The 11,609-nt window shown below is 36.2% G+C and overlaps 1 pseudogene; it reads left to right on the forward strand.

Annotated features, from left to right (window-relative positions):
• The window catches only part of LOC139431895 (ras-like protein 1), a 67,133-nt pseudogene extending 55,947 nt beyond the window's left edge, over nt 1–11,186 (forward strand).
• Nucleotides 11,187–11,609: the final 423 nt, after the last annotated feature.

Raw genomic sequence — 11,609 nt, forward strand, 5'->3', positions numbered from 1 at the left:
ATGTATTCACCTGATGTACACCTCCCAAAATAAGAGAAATTGCTCAGAGTTCAATGTCCTCATTATTGTGGACTTTGTATTCGATGCTAAGAAAGTGTTTAAACATCCATAGACAAACATTGTCACATTGACAACTAGAAGAATTAATGACCCAATGTCACCAACTTGAACTGGTTCCATAAAATGTTACTAACAGTCATTACAGGATCAGATACTGTAAGGAATCTCATTACAGCACCCGTTTGAGTACTGTTATAGCTTTCATTACCGTCGCGAATTACAAAAAATGTTACTAAAATCTCATTACAGCATCCGATGCTGTAAGGAGTCTTATTACAGCACCCGTTTGAGTACTTGCCATTCCGTTGATTCCGTTGGCACATATAATACAGGGTAGTCAATTTAACGTGAGGCAAGCGGTTATCTCAAAAATTTGATTGATTTTTCAATCAATTTCATTTTTATGTAAAATGAACCAAATCAAAGTTGTTCTGTGCGAAGGGGGAAACCATATGACGATAACATTTTTTGACCTTGACCTTATTTTCAAGGTCATATGAAGGTCACGACCAATTTTTTAAATGGCACTCTATGTTTTTGATTGCAAAATCTGAATCTATCGATAAAAGTAAAATAATTAAAAAAAAAAAATTACAGTGTGGTTTTGCCAGTACGACGGCGAAACATCTTTTGTAGACAAAATCTAAATAATTTATTCATTAAAATGGTTTTAAATATTGTTTATTTATAATGAAATGATTAAACTGTACTATTAGTCAACAACAAATATAAAATTTATAATAAATGTTCAAATATTTCCACATCCACTTCAATACAGTTATTAACCCTTCTATTAAAACTTTCTTTACATCTTAATAGGTTTTCTTGGCTACTATTTCTGCATGCATTTCTTATCCGCTTTTTCATGTTTTCTGGCGTAGTCGGTACTTCGCGATAAACATTATCCTTAAGGACACCCACAAAAAAAATACAAGGGATGTTAAATCAGGTCATCTGGCAGGCCCGGAAATTGGACCTCCCCTTCCAATCCATCGCCCAGCATAGTCCCGATCTAAAGCTTCACATGCAATATGTAAAAAATGTGCTGGACACCCATCATTTTGTAGCCACATATTTTGTCTTTCTGCCCTGCTCAAATCTACAAGTAACGTTGGTAAGACGTCATCTAAAAAATTTCGGCACTTCTTCCCATTCAGCATACCATCAATAAAGTATGGACCGATCAATTTATCACCAAATTATGCCACACCAAACATTAACCGATCAAGGTCGTTGATGTTCTACTTCTCGCAACCATCTCGGATTTTCAACGCTAATAACGCTAACTGTTTGTAAAAGTAGACTCATCCGAGAATAGCACGTTACCAAAGAAATTGAAGTCCAACCGCATTCGTTCTTGTGCCCATTGACAAAATATTAATCGATTTTCAAAATCACCTCCATTGCTGTTGATGCAATGAAATGTGGTATGGGTGATACTTGTTGCGCTTTAATATTCTTAAAATGCTGGTCTTCGATATTCCGGCGTCAATTGCAAGTCGTCGAGTGCTTGAGGATTTACCTCAACTCTAGGTAATATCGCAATTTCCTTTTCTTCCGTAGTTACAGTTGCTCGCCGAGTTTTTTTTCTTGATTCCACATTTCCAGTGTTAGTGAAATCATTCACAACTCTGTAAAAGGTACTTCTCAAAGGTGTATTTCGATCAGGAAAACGTTCTCGATACAAAGCTATACTATCAGCAACTTTTCTGCCACATTCTCCATAAATAAAAATTATTTCGACTTTTTCTGTCACACTAGAGTATCCATGATTTAATGACTTAGTTTAAACACTTTGCCTTAATGTAAAACGATGGAATGAATTCAGAATTTATTGCCAAGCAATTTTTATACAAATTTTGTTTTACCTGTTACATTTTAAAACAATTCAACTAATTAAGTCTGTGAAAGCGAATATTCTGAAAATGCCGACATAAGCAGTTCCACGAACTCTTGTTTTACGCTCTGTTTTATGCGTTATTCTATTATCAAATTGACAAAGGCGGAAAAATTACGGAATCTTTTAGACCTCTTTCCATAGGTATCCGAGCCAGGTCACCAGGATTTAAGCGAATTATAAATTAAAAAGGAACAGAAGGAACTATGCGGGGAGAGGAGGGTTTCGTCCAATCCATGTTCATTAACAGTACCATGGAATGTTAAAAATTAATTATGCGTTTTAAGTAATTAGTTCGTCTTTTGTTTTTTAAAAAAACGTCTGTAACAAACGATTGTGATTTGTCTATTTGTCTGCTGTATTAATGTGCGACCAACGTTTTTCCACAATTTACCTGTTTTATAGATGCCGCTTTTACGCAACAAAGTTGCGGTTTTCAATAAACCGATCACGAGTTATACGGTTGGCTGTAGGTTTAGCTACCGTATCTTTTTTTGGTTGGTGCTGGTTGGGTTTTCCATAGAAAGAAAACGCTTCAATTTCTCTTAGGGAAGAAGTTCAATCGATAAAAGATCTCGACGAAAACTAAACACTATTACAAGGTTTTCTTATTATATTAGATTCCGAAATCTTACCAAAATTACCTATAATTAGTACATTCCTCAAGTGTCCTGTTACAGCATGTGAATTAATATCTGCCACGTCTGTCATTAATTCACGTGAATGCGTAATATATATCGCTTTTCAGGAAGCCGGCTTAAAATTTGCTTTTTTGTCGAGTGTCGATATAATGTCGAGTCGTGTTGAAAATTCAACGCACTCTTTCGCATATTAAACATTTTAAATAACACCATTGTCGAAAATCCATCACATCGGGATTTAAATTAAGATTTACATTACATTACATTACATAGACTACATATCGGGTAGGCGGACCAACCAACCTTGCACCGCGACCCTAAGGATCTATTGTACCCCGAGAGATATCGTTATCAAATTTCACCGTGCAGTCTTAACGAACATTAATACCTAGCTCGGTGAAAGGTTATTCAGATCCTTTGAGGAGATAATCAGCGATCCAAAAATCGAGAATCTGATACGATTAACAGCAGGGCAATGGCATAAAACATGCTCATCCGTCTCTGCTTCCTCCGCACATAGTCCACATTCAACATCGTCGGCTAAACCCACCAACTTGTTGTGTGCTTTTAATCGGCAGTGCCCAATAAAGACACCCATTAGAACTTTTATGCTACTACGAGCATGTCCTAAAATGTCACAGTCCAATCTTATGTTTGGCCATCGCAAATGATACACCAACTGCTGGTTCTGGCACCACAAACACTTTAGCGCTGCCCTCTCGTACTAGGTCATCTGCCGGCAACCCCAGAGTGACCCGGGACACAGATCAGAGAAACTCTGTTATCACAACTCGGTGTATTTAATGTTCTCTTGCAATCATTAACCAGAGACGACACTGTTTTCGCGGCTTGCAGCGCCTGGAAAGCGGCTTGACTGGCTGAAAAAAGTCGTACTGTTATGTTCTTCACCCCTCTCTCAAGAAGAATTTTAGCACCCATGTCAATAGCAAATACTTCCGCCTGCAATACATTATAGAACGTACCCAGGCTGTAAGCTTGCTTAATTCGAGGTGTCTGGCAGTATACTCCTGCTCCGACTCCTTCCGGCGTTTTTGATCCATCTGTGTACATACAAATATCTGCCTGAACCAGAGAATTTTCGTTTTTGATCAAGGACTGCCGTTCAGGCAGTACAATATGATATCGAGTATTAATCACTGATAGTAATCCTTCCAAATCTGACGGCATTGATAGCACAGCATCAGTGCTTATAATGTCTTCTGCACCCCATTGGTAGGACATGTCGGAACAGTTTTGAGCATATTGCTTAAATCTGTAAATGGTAGTTCTAGCCACTTTCTCTATATGCAAAAGCAGAGGAGACAGGCCAAGCAGAACATCCGTTGCTAGAGTTGGCGTTGTGCTTATTGCACCAGAGATTGCCAATCCAACTACTCGTTGAATTCGTGAAAGTTTACTGATAACTGAAGTCTGTCGCACTTTCCTATATCAGGCTGCTGGTTCGTATGTAATCATAGGTCTAACCACAGTCACATAGAGCCAGTACAGTCTTTCAGGGGTAAGACCCATTTGTGTTGGTGCTTGCCTATATTGTGTGGTGTGCATTAGCGTCACATCCAATAACCACTTTTAGGTTATTCCTCTGGCTGTAGGCAATTACGTGTCGCATAGCGGCCGGGGGAAGATCATTATTATATAACTTTTGTCCAGCCTTTCTCACCTTGGATTCTCAGAACCGCAGCCATACAATCGCGATCGCTATGCTCTGAGATTAAGAATGCATTAATGTTATTCTTGATAAGTAAGCAAGCTCTGGGTCTATCCCCTGAGCAAAGTAAGTAACACTCCTCCAGGTTCCGCTGAGGGCAGCCGTAGCGTGCTGCAGGGTTACTTGTAAACAGTTAATAGACTTATCCACTGAGTTGAGTACAGTTTCCCTTACATACCTCTCGCTTGGGCTGGAACAGTCGTCCCACCGGCCCCTCTCATTCCAGCGCGACCTCTTGAGCCTCGGGCAGGAGTCGAGGACTTTCGTCTTCCTCCACTCTTCCCTGTGGTGCTGAACGAGCACCTGCACGACGCCTTCTGCTGGACACACCGGCACGTGCGGAAATCGTACCTCGGCGGGGTTTCACACCTGGCAAATTAATATTTAAAAAAGAATCAGAAACTAGATCCGATTACAATTTTTTTTGGGAATTTATTTTTGTAAAAAGCATCACTAATACTCAAACAAAAAAGTCGAGATCGAATCTTCATTTCATTCCGTTTTAGTTGGTTTTATTGATTTTGTCCCTTTTTATTATTTTTTTTTTTTGGTATCGTAACCATAAAGGAAGGTTCACGTAATCTCTTCCATTTTACTCTCCCTAGAAATATTAAACTGTATTCGAATTATTATTCTGGTCCGGATTCTAATCTCGTTCTTCGTAATTAAACTTACAGAGAATATTACACAACAATCAAGAAGCACTCGATTGAGCTTGAAAACCTGAACCGTTTTGTTTCGACGTGACATGATGAATAAATTAGGTAAATTTTGTTTTGCGATAATTTACGTTAAAACGACTCAAAATAATCTTTTTTAGTTAACTTAGGACTCTATCCCCGACAAAAAACTTTAAAAGTTATGGTTTTAGGACAAGCCGGAGTTGGAAAATCAGGTTTAAATTTGTTAACTCAATCTTTACTTTTTAATTTACTTTAATTTAATTTTAGCTCTGGTTGTTAGATTTATTACAAGACGTTACATCGGTGAATATGATCCAACATTGGAAAAAGTCTACAATTTTAATACCGTTATAGACAACCGAATGGTTTATTTCGAGATTTTAGATACCGCGGGACAAATCGAACAAGAAAATGGCGAATCTTTAACTTTAGCGGCCAACATAAGATGGGCAGAAGCTTTTATCTTGATGTATTCGGTGACCGATAAATGCTCATTCGACGAATGTTGCCGTTTGAAATTCTTGATAAACTACCACAAATGTGGAAAAAGATTAGGAAATGGTTCGAAAGAGGGTATTACCGAAGTTCCCGTCGTTTTAGTCGGAAATAAAATCGATCAAATCAACGGTCGGATGGTTACGCTGGAGGAAGGTCAAAAAAGAAGCAAAGAAATCGGTTGTGTTTGTTTTCATGAAATTTCCGTTCGAGAGAGTATAGATCAAGTAAAAATTTTAATAATTTTAATCCTTCAAAGTTGAAACAGAGCGGGAGCAACAACAAAGATCCAATTGCACCCGATACGATTCGACTTTTATGTTCGGCGACGGTTTCATCCAGTGGTTTCTTCCCAAGCCCTTCTAAACCCAGCCTTTTGAATCGACGATGGACGAAGGTCGAAGTTGAAGAGAATAACACCAAAGAGAGCGGTTTGAGTCCGTCTGAAGCTCTGTTCCGAGAACTAGCTTCAACTGACAGATATCTTCCAAAGACATGGAGATGGAGATATCCACCACCCAGTACGAGTCAACAAGAATTTTACCCAATTGCACGTGCAGATAGACGAATGAGTATATAATAATTAAAGTAAATACACTCACGTAAATTTATCTAAAGAACAACTTTATTGAATCTTCAAACATAATATTAATGTAAATTTAGTTCAGCGTTTGTATTTCTCAAAACACGCCCGTTTTGTCCGTCTTTTCTCGCAATACACGTTTTCTACATCTGCCACGCACCAACTCTCATGTTCGACTCTCTCGATCTTGTTCAGACCTGTTCGTTTTATCTAACGTCTCGGAACATTTCGAACGCGGGAATCACTCCATTGCCACCCCACGCTCCGCACTACCAACCCAAAATCTCCCGCACACAAAATATCCCTAACATAATAGTGACTTTATTGTTACCTGTTAATGCAATACAAATCAACAATGTTACTAAATATATTAGAAACATAAAATAAATAACATATAAGGTATGAAAAGGTGAAGTTCAGTGCCTAAGCACTGCTCAACTTAAAATTAAAACTTAAACCTAGATACTCGTATAATAATTGAAAAAGAAAAAAAAAAATAAATAAAACACAAGAAGCAAATGCGGACACTGGGTCGTACTTGTAGCCATTTCAGCGCTGTCATTAGTCGAATATGTCACCAAAAATCTACTTTTTAAAGGTGGAAATGTTTGCCAGTTGGATTGTTTCATAGGGTAGATTATTGTACACTTTTACAATTTGATAATGAAAACTCCTCTTGAATAGATCAGTGTGGTGAAAGGGCGGTGATAGAGTCCCCCTGAATCTCAAATTCAAATTGTGAACATCAGTGCGGTACTGAATTTTGCGGCACAGGTATTCAGGTTTTTCTCTTCGAACAATATTATGGTAAAATACACAACTGTGAAAAAGTCTCCTATAAGACATATGTATTAAGCCATTTAAGTTCCCCTAATTTATATGAAATTCTTTCAAACCTTCCAACGCCAAAAATAAATCGCAGCCAATTTTGTATTTTTTTTTGATAAGGGCTACGTGTGCCCTTATCAAAAAAATGTCAAATAATTGATTATATTTTGCAGGGTTCGTTCTATAATATTTATAAATTTTTTTTTCATCGTTTTGTAACCGATTGAATAGCGTATGAAACTCCCCTTCGTCCAGTCTTGCGCGAAATATGTCATGCATCCAACAAGCACGCTTCTTTTTTCGTTTAGGTTTCTCAAGTTCCAAACACATGGTTGTAAGAAGCAGTACTTCTTCTTCCGAATACGACGAAGAGCTTTCTTCGGACGTGCACATCTCAAAGAAATCTAAATGCAACTGATATTGCACAGTTGTCTGCTGCATAAAATGCTGTGTCGAGTTGTGCTGCGCTGTACCGTGCTAATGTGAAAACAAAGTAAAAATCATGCGACGTGTCGCGTTGTTGCAATTGTACATTAACAATTTTTTCTACAACCTTTGAAATTACGGTCAGACGTGAGAATTGGATTCGCTACTTTCGGTATCGGAAGCACAACCGCCAGTTTCCATGCAGTAGAGAAAACGCCGTTTTTAATACAAAAGTTAATAATATGGGTGATGTAAGGCAATAAAGATGGCATACAGTGCCTTAACAACTTAATAGATATTTCGTCAGATCCAATTGCATTAGATCTAATTGATTGCAGAGCACTGAAAATGTCATCCTCCGACACCGTTGACAGTTTAAGAGAACAACTTAAGTTTTCATTTACGCCCATGTAAATATCCAATAACTGTATTATTCCTGTTGGGAATCGAGTCAATAAAATAGTCGCTAACGACAGAAGCATCCGCAAAATGGTTAGGTCGTGCTCTATGTTTGAATTTAACCAAATTAGTCTTCTTCAACGCAGACCAAGACCCAGCCACGCTACCTGTATCCAAAAACTTTTGCAAATAGTCTTTTTTACAATCACGAAGCATATTAGTAACCATGTTACGCGCTAACTTATACTGCTGCCAATGTAAGGTACTTCGCGAGCGTTTAAAGGTTTGAAAGAATGTATCTCGGGTTCGCATGGCCACTCTAACCTCACTGGACAACCACGGGTGCATGTAGGTCCAAAAGCGTTAATATATTTTCATTAAAAAATTGAATTTTATCATCAATGGAATGTAATTCGTAAAGAATACGCCAGGGCAATGATTGTAGATGGTCATAAAAAACCAACTTATTATTACATTCTCCTGTGGTATATTCAATTCAGCAAAAATCAACGAGTGATCTGAAAGATCGTAACTCAACAGGCCACTATTAAGTATTAGGTCTTCATTAGAGACCAAAATTAAATCAAATAAAGTGGCAGAGGTAAAAGCCCAAACACCTCTAATGTGCCATTAAACTCAGCAACCGCGGGCATATTGGGTTTAAGCATATCTATGTTGAAGTCGCCTAGACAAATAGTTTCGTCAGTTAATTGAATAATATCGATGAGAGGAGATAACGCAAGTTATTAAGCAAAAATAAATTGTTTGCCAATCGAGCTTTAAAAAGAAAATAATAATGTGTTCCACTCATCCACTAATATAGATATTGTTGTAATATTATCCAAATTAAAATTTTTTTATGTGATGTACAATCCACAACTCGTTTAAAAGTTAGGAGCCAAATTCAAATTTGATTTAAGACTAATCATTAAGATTGAATTTTGTGCTCCTATTTTTAAATAAATTAACCTATTATTTAAGTGTCTACATAATTAATATGGGGAAAGCATTTGACGGGATATTTTGATGTTTAAATGGATATACACATATATATGCATGCGAAAAAAGAATTGTTGTCAATAAATGTGATGTTATATAATAGTATTAAATTATGCAATAATAATTGAATAATAATTAAACGGCTTAAATATTTCTTTATATAAATCTACACCAACTATAATAAATCACGAATTATTTCAACATTTCATATCTACAAATATCAAATTTATTGAAAGATTTGTTGGGAACCATCCCACGTTCATCTATAATTTAAATGCAATTTTTCATTCAACACACACAATTGCTAATACTAAAGGTTCACGAAGTATATTGTAACAGGTTGTACCTGGTATTGCTAATATTTTTTGCGAATATTTTTCAGACTATTTTACATAAATTTGGTATACCTACTAATCTTCTCTAAAGTTCTCCGTTTCCAGGATAATCACTGTTTAAGGGAATATTGCAAAATTTAACTATGCTCAGTAAACATTAGTTAATTTAATTTAGTAATTGGATTTAATCCAATTTATACAGGGTGCGGCAACATAACTTCCTTTTTTCAAAACTTAATAACATCTATTGTATGAATCAGAAAATTTTTGTTTGTTTTTTATACTGTAGGCACATACATAAAGTTTTGTTTTACACAGTTTTGAAGATCAAATCAGGTAGGTCACGTTCCCCATTATTCATACACTGAGTAAACCGATTTCTGGTGTTTGTCATGACTCTTGCCAGTATAGCAGGGGTTATGTTGGCAATTTCGGGGCCAAATCGGGAGACCAAATCGCCTCTAATTGAGATTAAGCGTTTTGGGAAGTGTTCCCTCAAAACAGCCATCGACGCTCTTGAAGTATGAGCCGTTGCACTGTCTTGTTGGAACCAAATGTCCCCTAAGTCCAACTCATCTAGCCGTGCAGATCGCAACACTAAAGCTCTCACCGCCTCAATGTTCTCAGGTGCTCTAATGGGACTCCAGTTCTTCGTCTTGTCGCACTTGCAGTTTGTCTGAACGTAGTGACCCACCTCACAATTTCTTTTCGATCCGGGACAGGGGCCAACGGGGCTAAATTAAAGCGATTCCGAAAGGCGCACTGGGTTACGATCACAGAATATCCGTTTGAAAAGTAGGCCTCAACGGAAAACACACGCTTCTCACTGTTCCAACGCATGATGGCACCTCAACTTTGTCGGATCAAAACTTTATAGTCCACCCTCTCGATCGAGACCACTAGCGCTCCACTACGACATCAACCGACTAATTGACGCCTAGTTCAAAAAAGGAAGTTATGTATATTTTAATAGCTATTTTAATACAATAATATAAAATCAAAAAAAAATCTTTTATCTACAACTATTGAATTATCTATTCGTTATACATTTGATTTTTGACGGCAACTTCAAAATTTAATTTAAAAATATTCTCGGCAATTGCTATCGCAAAAGGTTGTATTAGTAGAATCCATAATTATCTCCTCACATTGCTTCCAATTCATTAACAAACTATCGTGATTAGTATCAAACCCTGCCGTAACGTCCATGTTAATCTGTAAAATAACATGTTGTAAGCTTTTCTGGTATAATTACGAAAGAGATATTGTTTATATCAAACTAAACCCATATGGCCTTTTATAAAATGGCCATTTTTCAAGTAATTCTGATGTTGAGGTTACTGTTTTAAGGTCTCTAAACCTTAACTGTCTGCAGGCTTTCCGAGCATAGTCAAAATCTTCGGAAGAGAGATTATCATATGTTAATGATCAAATCATTATTATCAACAACTTAAAATACCTACCAAAAGTTATTGTCATCAATGCACCTCAATTTAAGTATCCTACTAAATATTAGTAGACATGTTTAAGAAACAACAAGCAAAGTTTAGCACTTTGAAGAACAAAACTTATTTTATCAAAAATTATCTCAGCTCAAATATAAATCTACAACAATTTAACTATTAAATTTGTAGCATGTAAAACAAAACAGTATTTTTTTTCAAAACAGTACTAAATTCACTTCACCCAGAAGTTTCGTTGCGCGAATGAGCTAGCACACAATAAAGAAATGATTCTTGGAATTAAGCAGAAACCGGTAGAAACAAGTAAACAAGGTTCGTAAGGGACGTTACAATTCGTCCCTTATTATCATAACTTATTGGATTCGTTCAGTTTTTTTTTAATGTTTAGTACGTTGCGATAATCAATATTACATTAATTTGACGAACTTGGCGTTCTTAAATAATATTGTTATTGGCACAACAAATTATTTCGTCATTATAATGAATAAAATACGTCTCCCTAAAAAAATAATTTGTTGAGACAATGATCATTTGTACATTAATATTAATAAATCGGATTCGTAATGTGAATAATTATGTTTATCAATTTTTCTTCGATGTGTATGTTAAGGTTCATTGACCAATAAACGTATACATTAATACTACGAATTCGTGTTATTGATTTTTATTATCAGCATAACGAAAAGTTTCATTGATGTAATGATTGAATACTTCGCCCAAATTAAAAAGGTTGTTGCCAGAATAATTTTTGTACACAATTTCAATAAATCGAATTTGTAATATTGATAAATGCATTATAGAGTCACCAAGAAAAATCTATAACATTTTCATAATATCGATGAAAATTTCAATGTGACAATGAAGTTGCTATTAATAAAAGGTGTTTATTAATAATACGTACAACATTTCTTTCACTGTAGTAATTGCTGATTACTTATCTAATTTTATAGAGACGTCACAAGTTAATGACTTAAAAAGTACCACAATAATAACGAAAATAAAATCTGTTTAGAGAATTTTCAGATAACTGGAATTTTAATTAGGTCATATCAAGCCCGCATTATCCTCAAT

This window comes from Onthophagus taurus, chromosome 11 (genome assembly GCF_036711975.1).
Source record: "Onthophagus taurus isolate NC chromosome 11, IU_Otau_3.0, whole genome shotgun sequence".
In the NCBI taxonomy this organism is placed as follows: Eukaryota; Metazoa; Arthropoda; class Insecta; order Coleoptera; family Scarabaeidae; genus Onthophagus; species Onthophagus taurus.